Here is a 13,790-nt window from a genome sequence, read left to right on the forward strand (position 1 = left end):
ATGGCAAAATAAATTTCCCAAATATTGATTGTAAAACCAAAGGAAAACGTACCTACATAATTCCAATAGATAAGTGGTTCAAATAACACGAACATGCCTGGCCCAGATAAGCTGATGTATACCCAAAAGCCAATTGTCGAAATCAGAAATAAAACAATATTATTATTACTGTCTCTTTTTCAAACGATCCCAAGGAGGCTTCTCGATTTATGACAGTATCACTTAGTGAGTCGGGTCTTTAGCTAAATGCTCTTCCATCTTCTAGTCTCGGTTGTATTGCGCTCGAAATGGTTTTTTTACGAATTGGAACGCTCAATAATTTTCCGAAAATATTCGCATATTTTGATAGGTATCTAGTACTATAATAATATATGAAGGGTACACGGCAAGTACAAGGTTTAAATGCCAATTTGTTCAACAGAGGAAGTGCTCAAGAATGGTACCTATCATTAAAACTACCTCCCAAAATCGATTTAATTGCTTCACAAATAAAGGGAGAAGAAAATAGTAAATGCGAGTAATCCATAAATGCAGCTAGAAAAAAATGAATGGTTTTCAGAAAGAAGTAGGTACCTAATAGACATTGGTGTCGTTCAAGTGTAGTCAAGGCAAAAATCAGCTCATTGTGTATGAAACTGCACAAAAACGTAGGATACGTTTGAATTACCTTTTTCCACTTTTATTATATTTCAAAATAAATGAGAAATCAATATATAAATTCTTTTACGTAATATTAAACCCATTTCCCAACCAATAACGGTTTCATTCTTCTTTTTGCTCTCCTGCACAATAATTATCATTTTGTCGATTAGCCTGTTTTGCCGTGTACCTACCTACCTTACCTTGATATATTTTATATAAAAATAAGTGTGATAATTTTTTTGTTATAATATGTTCTACCTACCTAGTTCAGACCGTCATAGTAAATTTTCCATGAGACGAAGCGATAATCTCGGGGATTCCATGAACAGGAGTTGCGCTTGGTGTACTCCGGTTAATCTCGAGCCCTGCTTCTGCGGCGAAAACCAGATTGAAACAATACCTATAATATGTAATACAACCTACAAATTTAATAATTGGTCCTGTCTGTCTTTATAATGTTAGGCAGTAAAATTGTACGTACCTCTGTTCTACTGTGCCACGGAAATGATTCCTCTGGGAAATTAATGAATCGAGAATGAAAATTTGGGTGGAAGTACCTACCTATCTTATTCATTGAATAAAAATAAATTGATTTGTTATGCAGATAAGAGTAATATATTATAATATTCGGACGATTGGCCAGAGGCGGATTCCACCGATTAAGATTATTCATAACTAATTAATTCATAGGTGTGTAGGACCTTGATCAATTATTTATTATATTGATAAGAGCAGAATTTCTCAAAAAATATGAAGGTAAAGGGTAGAAAGCTTAAATATAGTTATTGTTTCATAATTTATCGGAAATGAGGTAGGTACCTAGTTCTAAATCATCATCATCAGCCGGGGTCAATCCACTGCTGGATGAAGGCCTCCCCAAGCTTCTTCCAATTCTCTCGATCCTGTGTCGTTCGCTGCCACGTATTTCCGCCGAACTTTACCAGTTCGTCAATCCAGCGGCTTTTAGGGCGACCCTGTGGCCGTTTTGTGCCCCTTGGGTACCAATGGATGACGGCATTTGTCCAGCGGCCGTCCTTTCGGCGAGCAATGTGCCCTGCCCATCTCCATTTCAGCTGTTTGGCAACGTCTATTACATCGCGTACTCCTGTCTGCTTCCTAACCGATTCGTTTCTCTTACGGTCCTTTCGCGTGATGCCCAACATACACCTCTCCATGTCTCGCTGTGGGACTCTTAGCCTTTGGACATCTCTCGTGTTGATGGTCCACGTCTCGCAGCCATACGTGAGCACGGGTAGCACACATTGGTCGAACACCCTACGCTTAAGACACAATGGTGGTTCACTTTTGAAGATACTATTCAGACCTCCGAAAGCACTCCATCCCAGTTTTGTTCTTCGAGCAATTTCATCGTGCATGCATCCGTCTATGGACACCTGCTGTCCGAGATAGACGTAGCTGCTGACTTGCTCGAGTTGGGTGCCATTAATACAGATAATCGCAGGGTCCGAAAAACAGTTACTCATCACTTTTGTCTTTGAGACGTTTATCTTTAGGCCGACCGTTTGACCGACATCCGCGAGTTCTTGCATTCTACCTTGGAGGTCTTTCGGGTCTTGTGAAAGTATAACTATATCATCTGCAAAGCGCAGGTGACTGAGGTGCTCCCCATTAATTGGAACACCTTTTTCCTCCCGATCAAGTTTCCTAAATATTTCCTCAAGAGTAGCGGTGAATAGTTTAGGTGAAATGGTATCACCTTGCCGGACACCTTTTTTAATAGGGAATTTACATGACTCTTTGTGTAGTTTCACGCATGCTGTGGCATCACTGTATATACTGTTCAATATGTTTATGTAGCGTCTGGAAACTCCTTGGTTGCTAAGGGCGTATATAATAGAAGATTTTTTTATTGAATCAAATGCCTTCTCATAATCAATGAAACCAAGGTATAGTGGCAGTCTGTATTCTTGATACCGTTCTATAACTTCTTTGACGACTTGGATGTGGTCCATCGTGCTATAGCCTCTTCTGAACCCAGCTTGCTCTCTCGGTTGATTCTCATCTAGAGCAGTTTCTAGGCGGTTGGAGAGTACTAAGAAGGAAAGACTTTGTAAAGAATTGGCAATAAGCTGATTGGCCGATAATTTTTCAAGTCTTCCTGATCTCCCTTTTTATGGAGGATGATGATCGAGGCACTTTTCCACGCCTCTGGGACATTTTCTTCGCGCAGGCAGCTTGTGAATGTGCATTTTTTCCATTTTCGTCATTATAGAGCGAACTGTAGAATTCCACCTCTCTGTTCAATAAACTATCCCAGTTTCGCAAAACAGTAGTGCCACCCTCCGCTTTTAGTGCTGTGATTTTCCTTCTCCCTATCCCCAACCGTTGTTTGTTTTTGTTCAGACTTCTCCCTGCTTCCACAGTAGCCTGTATCATCGTCATATTAAATCTACGGAGGTCTTCACGTACGTTTTTACGGAGAGTTTTGCAAAGAGTATAGTATTCGGGATCGTTTGATACTTGAATATGACTCTTTGTTTCCCTTCGCTGTTTCATTAGATTTAACGTATCGGTTGAAAGCTTTTTTGGGGGTGCGGGCTCTGATGCGACTTTGTCTGGTTGTTCTGCAGATTTTAGTTTTATGCGCGTTATGCTTTATGCATTTGAGAGGGAGATAGGATCATTTTCAGTCTATTTGTCAGTTCAGTCTGAAATTCGGCTTTACTTCTCAAGTGTATAATACCTTGGGCTTCTTCAGCAGTTAGGATCTTTCGAGATCAGTGTTAAATCTTATCTTGCATCTCACCATGCGATGGTCACTGCCTGTATTGAATCTGTTGAGTACGGTGCAGTCTTGAAAAATATCCTTTTTGTTGGTGAGAATGTAATCAATTTCACTGGTTCCTCCTGCTGGGCTCCTCCGCGTCCATTTGCGAGGAGGCTTCTTTTTGAAGAAGGAGTTCATGACATGCAGGTTATTTCTCTCGGCAAACTCGACCAGCATGTCGCCCCTTGTGTCCCTCTGGCCGTATCCTATATCGCTATATCGTCGCGATGGTAGAAGCCAATCCGCGCATTAAAGTCACCCATTATGATGTTATAGTGGCAATTACGGTTGTTTTTTTTTAAATTTATCTATGTCTTCGTAAAGGTCCTCTACATCTTCATCGGGGTAGCCTTGTGTAGGAGCATACACTTGTATTAGACGAAGTTGGTATCTGCTATTGATTTGGATGATCAGACTTGCCACCCTATCAGATAAACAGTCGAATTCCACTATGCGGTCTTTCCATGCTTTATGGATAATAAATCCGACACCGCTAGTGCGTCCACTTGTAGTTCCTTTATAGCAGAGCACATGTCCGCTGTGTAAGTTGATGATAGCTTCATCTTTACGTCGGACTTCGCTGAGGCCGACGACGTCCCAGTGGATTCCGCTGAGTTCTTGCTGAAGTTCTTCAAGTTTGGCGTTGCTGGATAGTGTTCTGGCGTTATACGTGGCTATGGTCATCGGTAGGTAGCCGTTACCGTTGCTCCGGGGATTGTTAGCACCCTCTGCCTTCCTTTGCTGATTGCTGCCGTGATCAGTGTCAGGTTGGCCTCGGGAGAATAAGGGCCGAGATTTATTGTTGTTGGTTTTCATCGGGGGTTTTCGGACATAGCACACCACGCTGTCCAGACGGGCTGGTGTGCGGTTTTCTCTCTGGGCTTCCATTCCATAGCCAAAGGTCTCTCGTTTTTAGGCGCCAGAGATTCACCTTTCACCCTTCTCTGTCAGCTATGGATTGACTGCATTGTCTTGCCACATTGCCCGGGTGACGCCGCGGGGAGGCCAGAGATAGGATTTATCGGTTCGTGAATGGGTAGCAACTCAACATTTTATAGAAGTAGGCTTATTGGCATCAGCATACTTCATTGAGGCCAGAACTCGACCGTTTTTCACCCAGTTCTAAATATATTTTATTAATGTTATGAAGGCGTGTTCTACGACTCATCTCGCCGAATGCGTACGTAGAACAGTTTCTCGTTTGAAAGTGTTTCCGCGCGTCTACGTGGCTTTATCAGTACGTGCACATTCTTGAGATAAATGCACTATAATATCTACGTATATAATAATATATTAATTGGCTGTAAAATGCGCTGTAGATATTGACCGTCTCACGAAGGGGTTTCGTAACATTTTTTTAACGAGAGATGGCTATTAGTCACTTGTTCAACATATTAGATCCATTAGATCAGCTCGAGAGAACAACCGGTGTGTGTTGTCGCACCGCCAAAGCTAACTCAAAACATATCTGTAAGACATTAGTGGCAAGCCTGTTATGGCTTGAGTGAACGTCGCATCCTCTTCAATCATACAAATCATTACCATTCATCAATATCATTATCATCTATAAAAACTGTGTCCCAAGTGCCGCGAACAGGGTGACCCAAAACAAACAATACCGTGCGAGTGACAGTGAACCAGATCACGGAGCCATCATCAAAATCATCAAAAAGGTCAGTGTCTGGCATTCAGTTAAATCGTCCCCACCCTTAGATCTGGACTCCACATCATCCTCAAAATTATACAGTCCACAAAGCACCACCAGGTACTTATCTGGATTTTTGCCAGACCCGGGATTTCAACATGAGACCCATGACATACGCGCCATCCCGGGTGCTTAATATTTAAGATAGATACTTATATTAATGCATTATTTAATAAATAGCATTAATAATGTAAAATAGTTTTATCCGTTACCTACCTCTATTCTATCCAATGACATTACAATACCTATCTATACGATGACACAAATGTCAAACGACAACAATTAGGTAGGTAGATATAGGTATACCTAGTCAGTCCCCGTAAAATAATTATACCCGCAAATCAGAAACGAAGGCTATTTTCTAAGATATTTTTTATAATGCCTAATCTATGGGAGTTTTCATTTGTTATCATTATGAATTGAAATAATTGGCATGCAAAATAATACAGCGACAAGAACGAATCATCAATGGATAGGTAATAGTTATGTAACCTAGACATCGGATAAATCCCTCCAACGGGCACTTATTGACTTTTCAATCAATAATAAGTGAAATTGTTAAATAATTTATTAGGCATTATTTTAGTATTTGCATTGAAAAACAGTTTTCGGACCACTGTTGATTTGAGGTACAGTATTGGTCACAATAGCGATAAATTAAAATCAATTTTGATTTCCAGTGTTGATTCACACCGAATGACGAAACTGCTTTACCTACTAATAGTCGTAGAAGTGAATATTTTGACATTTTAAGCGGAATAATAATTACCTACTGAAAATCGAAGGTCGATTTCTGCATTCTTTTACGCCAAGAATTTGATGTCACAAGTGTTGCGTATTAAAAAACATCTAGGCGTTCATGTCAAACATGTTGGTATAGGTACTATTGTATAGTATCTGAGAAGAAAGAATAATTATTCTTTTTATTAAACCGTGTGTCCCTGCCAAAATATATTCGATTTGTTTTGTTACAATAACTCTGAGGAATCTGCCAGTCGTTTGAAGTTGACTGCATTCGGTGGAAATCCGTGAAAATATAAGTTAAGAGCTGAGAAAATTGGAAGAGAACCTTCATCTAGTTTTGGTTCGGCCCAACCTATTGCTAATGGAATGATCACAAAAATGCACCTTGCATAAAACATACGGTCGTATTGAAAGTGTTGTTTAAATCCTTTCACTTGCATTTTGAATCAAGATCATGATATAGTTCAAGACTACAGCATAAACGCCAAGTTGTTGTTCAGACTATTATAACCACTTGGATATAAGGTTAACGGAATAATTTTCTGATATTTATTAGTGAAGATATGACAAAATAGGTAATTTAGAGAGTGAGGTGCAGCCGGTGCAATAGATTTTAATAACAATTGTCGTATTAGTTATTATGTGCAAAATGTGCAATGCGTGAGGTGGTTAAAATATTGTTTTTTCATTAAAATTTTGATGACTGCTCTCAGTTACAAAGATAACCTCACAGCCATTCATAGTAAACACGAAAAAATGGTTTCAGTTATTATTTTATCTTCATGTCACTGCAATAGGTACGTAACAATCAATACGGCTACTTTACATAATATAACATTTATGTACTGCTCAGTAGGGGCGCGCCAAGCGGGGGTATTAGGTGTGTGAAATACCAGGGCGGCAGGATTCAGGGGGCGGCAAACGTCCGAAAAAAATTCCTTCTCTTCTCTTCCATACCAATAAATATATATTTCTTTTATTTTGTTAACTGTCAATTCATGGTGGAACTGCATTGTGTTGTTGTTTAATTTAATAAAACGCATTTTTTTTTGTAGTACTTATTCCACTTTTAATTAATAAATTAGGACCGGGTTCGTCCGCCTAAGAGGGACATTTTCAACCGGTTCTAATTTATTGATTAAAAGTGGAATAAGTACTACAAAAAAATGCGTTTTATTAAATTAAACAACAAATATATATTTTTTATACAGTGTGATAGATATGTATCATTAATTGATATGTTATATTCATCGGTTTAAGACAGTGACATTTATATTATAATTCAGAATGCTATAGGTATTATATTTTAATAAGTAGGTACGTAAAATATGTAAAATGTTTGTTATATGTTTTGATGACAAACAGATAATTATTATTTCAACATTTCGTTTCCACTTATATACGAGTATTTGGGGAGCGGCAATTTTGGGCTGGCACCCAGATGGAAGCCACCTAGGGCCTCAATTTCAGATGCAGTATTAGTGCTTTACACTAAAATAATATAATATTTATTCGCGTTAAAAATATGCGTGTTTATTTTAATCGGGTCGCTGTTTGGTGATTTCGGGTGGCTGCATCCCTCGGGGTGGTCCTGATATGTAGCTACTATAAAAAATAACATAATATGTATACAAAATAATTATAGTTATTCTGCTTCTTCTTTCTCGGCCTACTCCACAAAAAATGATCTCCACTGCTGCCTACTCTTCACTAATATTCTGCAGTTTTTAAACCTTACCATCAGTGATGTAGGTACCTTGGCAAAGTGCTGCCCTTAAGCATACTTAAAATGCCGTCCCCTTCCATTCTTAATTTCAAATTGTCTGCGAGATTTTAAGGTACCTACCTGTTTTATCATTTATTTTCGGATATCTTGAACATACAATATATAAGTACACCACAAATCTTAAATTAAATAATCTTCTGAAAATTTGAGCATTTCCACGAAACCTACTCTCAAACAGTGGTGGATTTAGTACATACGCGGAGGTCTGTGGCGCTAAAAACTTTGAAGGTATCCATGTGAAAATTCTACACGTGTGATAAACCATCATAACAGTATGTATTGCAATGGATAATTACAATACGATAATAGTTATGTAGTCAGAATTTTTGATTTATTTTACTATCGACTATTTTTAAACTAAGATACTTTCTAATTAACCGCCTGTTTCATGGAAAACCGCCACTTCTCTCAAAAAAAATAATAATAATTGTATTAGTTCCCCCATTCGCCACCCCATGCAACGCATGATCTGTCTACCCATGAGACATTGCTGCTTACCATCGTATTCCGGTCTTTTCTACACAGTCAGCTTTTTCTTAAAATTTTAAGTATTATACATTGAGCTGTTATTCTATCTGTTTATAAACAAATTTCTATTTATATTTAAACGTTAGCTACAAACACTGTAATATTAAATGAGTAGTTAGTTACACATTCGAATGGTTAATGGCTAACCGGTGATGTTTTCATGAGTATTACACCACAGGTGAGTGGTTATCTCTATAATCGAATTTATCGGAGTAATAATATTTCTGATTGCGATTATCTGAATTCCTATCGCTTTTACTGTTACAAATGGCAGTCGAATCCGTAACCTTTCGCTTTCTAAGCAGTATTGCACCACTGACTGTTCGCAAAAGAGTAATCATCACAAACCGCACCAAAATAATGTTTGTGGTTTTAGACCCACCCAAGGCAATAATAAGATATTAAAATATCAAAATAGTAATACATCCTTGTTTTTTTGTTTATCAAGAGGTAATGAAATAAATAGATTTAATTGAATTATTCGTAATATATAAGTACCTACCTAAATAACCAACGGATTTCTTGTTACGTGATACCTATAGATATTGCCTGGAAATATTTAACAATTTTATTAAAGCAAATTATTGAACAACGATAATATTTCTTCTCTTACGTCATCTATGGAAAATAAGAAGATATAAAATAACAGCATATTAAACATTGAATGGTCAAACTTGTACATCATATTCCAATATTCAGTAATATTTCTCAGGCCCCAGAGGCAGGCAGCTAATGCACTGCTTGGGGGCTAATGCACTGCTTAATCCTACTCGTAGGTACTGAACATTTTATGATATTAGATGCAAATATTTGAATAAAAAGATTCGTCGACTTTTTTTGAATAACATACAATTAAAATTTGACTTTTAGAAGATACGTGGTAATATTTATTTTGGGCTCAATTTAAGCATTTTCAATCAGTAGTTAACCATGTGATCATGGACTGCTGAATGAATTAAAGCATAGAAATAAAGTTTGTCCTTCGATTCATATTATATGTTTGACACATTGCATAGTGACACATTGACGTGCGCCTCCGCCTCTTCAAATTGAACGTAGTTAGGTAAGATCTCATTGGACAACGAAGTGCTTATAGGTATGAGCATGGCCCCCACATCCTGAAGCGGGCCCCTAGGCTATGGATCTTTGGCGGGCCCCACTACCTATCGCTAAGGATAAAGGCAGTGTGACGTTCTACAGTAGCGTTTTCCAAATGGTGTACGCGATAAAATTAATGTGTATATTTAGTGTTTTTTTGTATATTTTAATACATTCATTTGAATTATGGAGTTGTCGAGTATTGATACACAATTCTAAATGGTATCGTACAACCATATAATTTTAAATAAAAATATTATTGAAGGAAAATAGCGCCGGCGACTTTTTTTACTATTAAAGCAAATTATTTGTGATGTGTGTTTATGTCACTTATCTGGTCGACTTGCTTCGCCGAGCCCCTCCTGAGCCCGGGCCCCCAGGTTGGAGTCCTGTCAGCCCCCCCTTATGGGGGCCATGGGTACGAGTATCATATATTGTCAAAATAACATTCTTCAGATGTTTTAGAATCAGTCGGTAGGTAGGTACTTACTATTCAATGTTGAATTGAAAAAACATTTTTGGTGGCCAAAAATATTTGCGTGTGCATGAAAAACTGGTTTAACGAATTAATTATTGATTGCATAAATATGTCGTCAATTATTATTTTTAACGTCAGTCACTCTACTCTATCCAGTTCACAGTTGATAATCATTATCATGATATAAAATACAGCATTTTTTATGTTTACGTTGCATAAACGTAAAAAAACATTAATATTCTAATTGTATTCGAATCAAACACTATCTATTCAATGTATCAATAGTGGCGATAATTTAAATGGACTGTATTTGAATAAGTTGTGTATGGGTGGAGTAGGGTGGGTAAAGATATATATTCCAGGCACTAACCATTTGATGGTGGGACTCCTGGACTCCGGGTTACTTTTGCGGTTGAGATAAGGTTATCACTCGCGCGTTGGGGACCTTGTAATTTAGGTGTATTAGTTTTAGTTCCATAGTTCCAATTTGTGGGTATCAGGGTATGGACCTAATAGGTTGAGCAAGTGGCTGACATCCATTTCTCGTAAAAACATAATCTGTCAATACAAACCTCTAGTCTGTGGATGCCCATAATGATCCTATTAGGATCGGACATGGTCGGAAAAAGTTTATTTGTTGTTAGTTGTGAGCCTTGTGGCGATCGATTTGGCACCGAATTAAAATGGGCCCAGGGTACATAAAGGTTTGGAAGGTGAAGTGGGAATTTGAATATATTGGCTTAAACAAATGGTTTGAGATATGTTTGATAAACCATAAAGAGGTTCTTCTCTCCAGGGCCGTATCAAGAGTGGTTGCCACCCGGGTGCCAACATTCTTCCCGTGTGCCCAAAGACTTGAAATTCGATGTATAGATAGATTTTGATGCGATAACAATACCTATATTGTTTTAGAAGTTAAATCGAGAATAAGACACATTTCAAGTCTAAAACAACGACATAACCATACTTAATGAGGCGAGGACCTCATAATACATTAATAAGATAGAAATACGAAAATAAGTCGCCATAGACCAAGACTTTAATGGCAGTTTTGGTTTATAACTTAATGAAGGGCAAGACATTAAACGCAAGAAACCTCCCAGCATGTCTTCAAATATTACCAATAATGTATGTTAAAATATTATGATACAGACGTAAATAATGCAAATAACATAATATTGTTCAACATGGGTTTATGTTTATCACATATTTCTTCACAGGCGAGAATCGTACCTTCTTACAACTACAAACATAAGGTAACGAACGCACTTGACGAGGACCTATATTGGATTATGCCACCAGTCTATAAGTACCTATAATAGTGGCGAAGAGTGGAGGTAGGATATTAAAATCTGACATACTTAAATAATGCGCACTAAACTTTGTCAATCAAACGTACATATTTCTTTCCATTGAACTAAGATTACAGTGTGTAGACAGTTTTGTTAGTTTTTAAATTCAATTAAACCCTGCCTAATCCAAGCCATAGTAGATAATAGTCAAAATATATTTATTCATTTACCTATGAGATATCTAAAATTATGCCATTAAACCATACACAATTTTAGATATTTTCTAGATAGAAGAATATTTTTGTCGATTATGGTTTGGTTGGGCAGGGTTTAATTGAATTAAAAAAAAAACTAATGAACACCATCTATAGATTCTTAATTTAACGAAAACAAATAAGTGTGACTGAAAAAGTGTGTAGGTACTATTTTTGTCGGATCGCCCATAGCTCACAACTATTATGGTTTGATTTAGCAAGGGTTTAATTGAATTTTAAAAACTAACCAGCACCATCAGCATAGTGTATTCTTAGTTCTATGAAAACAAATAAGTATGACTGACAAAGTTTAGTGTTCACTATTTATGCAGAATCTTAATACTTTGGACGCTGAAGCGCATGCGCGTAATTGCCAGGCGGCCGATCGATGTAATTAACGTGCATTTTAAAGGGGGAAATTAAAATCTCATTATATAGTTAGCAGCAACTGCGTTAACAGCCCACCTCCACCCTTCGTCACTGACCTATCATATTATGAAGTTGAGGCATTTTTATTGAATTTAAAATAAAATATAAATTCCCACAATTTTATATCATATTTACTCGACACCGATACAATAACCATGTACCTGCAAGTCCTCATATATGACGATGTATTTATTGTTATACATTTAAAACAGGGGGGGGCAAACTTTTTGGATGGAGGGCCAAATTCAAGAATTCAAAATGAGCGGCGGGCCGCAAGTAAAATACCATTTTTAGATAATATACACTATTTATTATCACGAAAAATAAACATTACCAAAAAATTAATGAGAAGAATGAAACTGTTGTACATTTTTTAACATTTTTTTAAATTCAGGTGTTAATTTTGTAGTTGATATTCTCAAAACTGCTTGTAGGTAAATGGGCATCGAAATCGATCAAATTTGATCGTAAAGAATTTTTATTGAGGTTCATGATCGAAAATGTTTGTTCACATAAAGGTTGATCCAAAAATAACGAACATTTTTCTTGCATAATCTTTAAGTTGGTCGAATTTGTCTGAATTAAGGGAATTGTAAAATTTGGAGATTTCTTCACGACGATGCAATTCTCTTAAATCAGTGTCACACTGCGGTTAAATAATCTCAAGTTGTAGCTCTGTCGGTACACTATCAATATTTTTTAAAAAAATTATAAAAAAGTTATTCGTAATCAGAAGTACAATGAATGATGGCGGGCCGCAGTTTGTCCTCCCTGATTTAAAATGTATGTCAGTCGTACTTATCGATTAGACTATAAACGATTTATTTTAGGTTGGAAGTTGGAACCTTTTAACTTTCTAATTTCTTATCGTCCATATAAGGTTGGTTTTTTGAAAACTCGTTTTTTATGTTTTAAAATACATTTGAGATATTTTCATTCACCTGCACCATCAGATGATGTCCTTGTGACAAGTGTTCGAAAAATGGGTGTGCAGTCTGTCAGGTTTTGAAGAGAACTGGTTTTCAGCCGGCGGAAAATCGTTAGTAGGTATATTAAAATAATAACACTTGCGAAACTTTTACGTAAATATTCTCCGTCTGTCTTGGCGGTATTGAGTTCGACTGTTTTAAAATTTTTTAAAGAAAATTTTTGCGTACCATTTGTACGAATCAAAATTGGTGAATACAATCAGACCAAAATTCACTAATGGGAGAAAAACGTTCAAGTCGAATGAAGCTTTTATCGATCGGGACTTGGCCAAAGCTCGTCAGTTATTATAATCTGGGTTCTGAAATATTTATTATTATAAAGCTAGGCGAGAGTATTTACCGTTTGGTGAGTGTACATAGTGCATGAATATGCCGAAAGGCGAAACCCGGGTCGCAACAAACGACTCAAATAGAATAATACAAAACTTAAATCCATTAGAATATAAATCAAATTCCATCAAGTACCTTCTGTCGATAGTATTAATAAGATAATTTTTTATTCGATGGATTATATGCAAGAAATAATAATGAAGCATTCGTTATAATAATTGATATCGAAATTTATTTAAAAGTTTATTGTTTAATCACAGTGTTATGAATATTACTATATTTTATTTGAGGGTGAGTTAATTTAATACATTTATTTTTAATGATCATTTTCATTATCTAAAAACATTAAAAAACATAATATTCAAAAATAAATTAAGTTAAAAAAATATATAAAAAATTAAAATATCAGGTGGAAGTGCTACCTGTCAACATTCTTGTTGATACGCTTAATGCGTTCAATGTGTTTAATGCTCAGAGTGGGAGTGTGTTATGTATTCTTCAAAAATATTATTTTTGATAACAGAAAAGCAACAGGGATTGTAGAGGATAATTAGTACAAAATTGTATAAAACTGGTCTATAATTTTTTACTCTATTAAACGCAAGTAAGTACAAACCAGGGAACTCATAAATAATGGGAACTGAAATACATAACGGGTAAGGCGAAGCAGGTAACCGACTCGAGTAAGGAAGAACCCGGGTTAAACTTACACACGTGTTAAGAATAC

Source organism: Rhyacophila brunnea, unplaced genomic scaffold (assembly GCF_057557595.1).
Source record: "Rhyacophila brunnea isolate RB1 unplaced genomic scaffold, BYU_Rbru_1.0 scaffold_17, whole genome shotgun sequence".
NCBI classification, from domain to species: domain Eukaryota; kingdom Metazoa; phylum Arthropoda; class Insecta; order Trichoptera; family Rhyacophilidae; genus Rhyacophila; species Rhyacophila brunnea.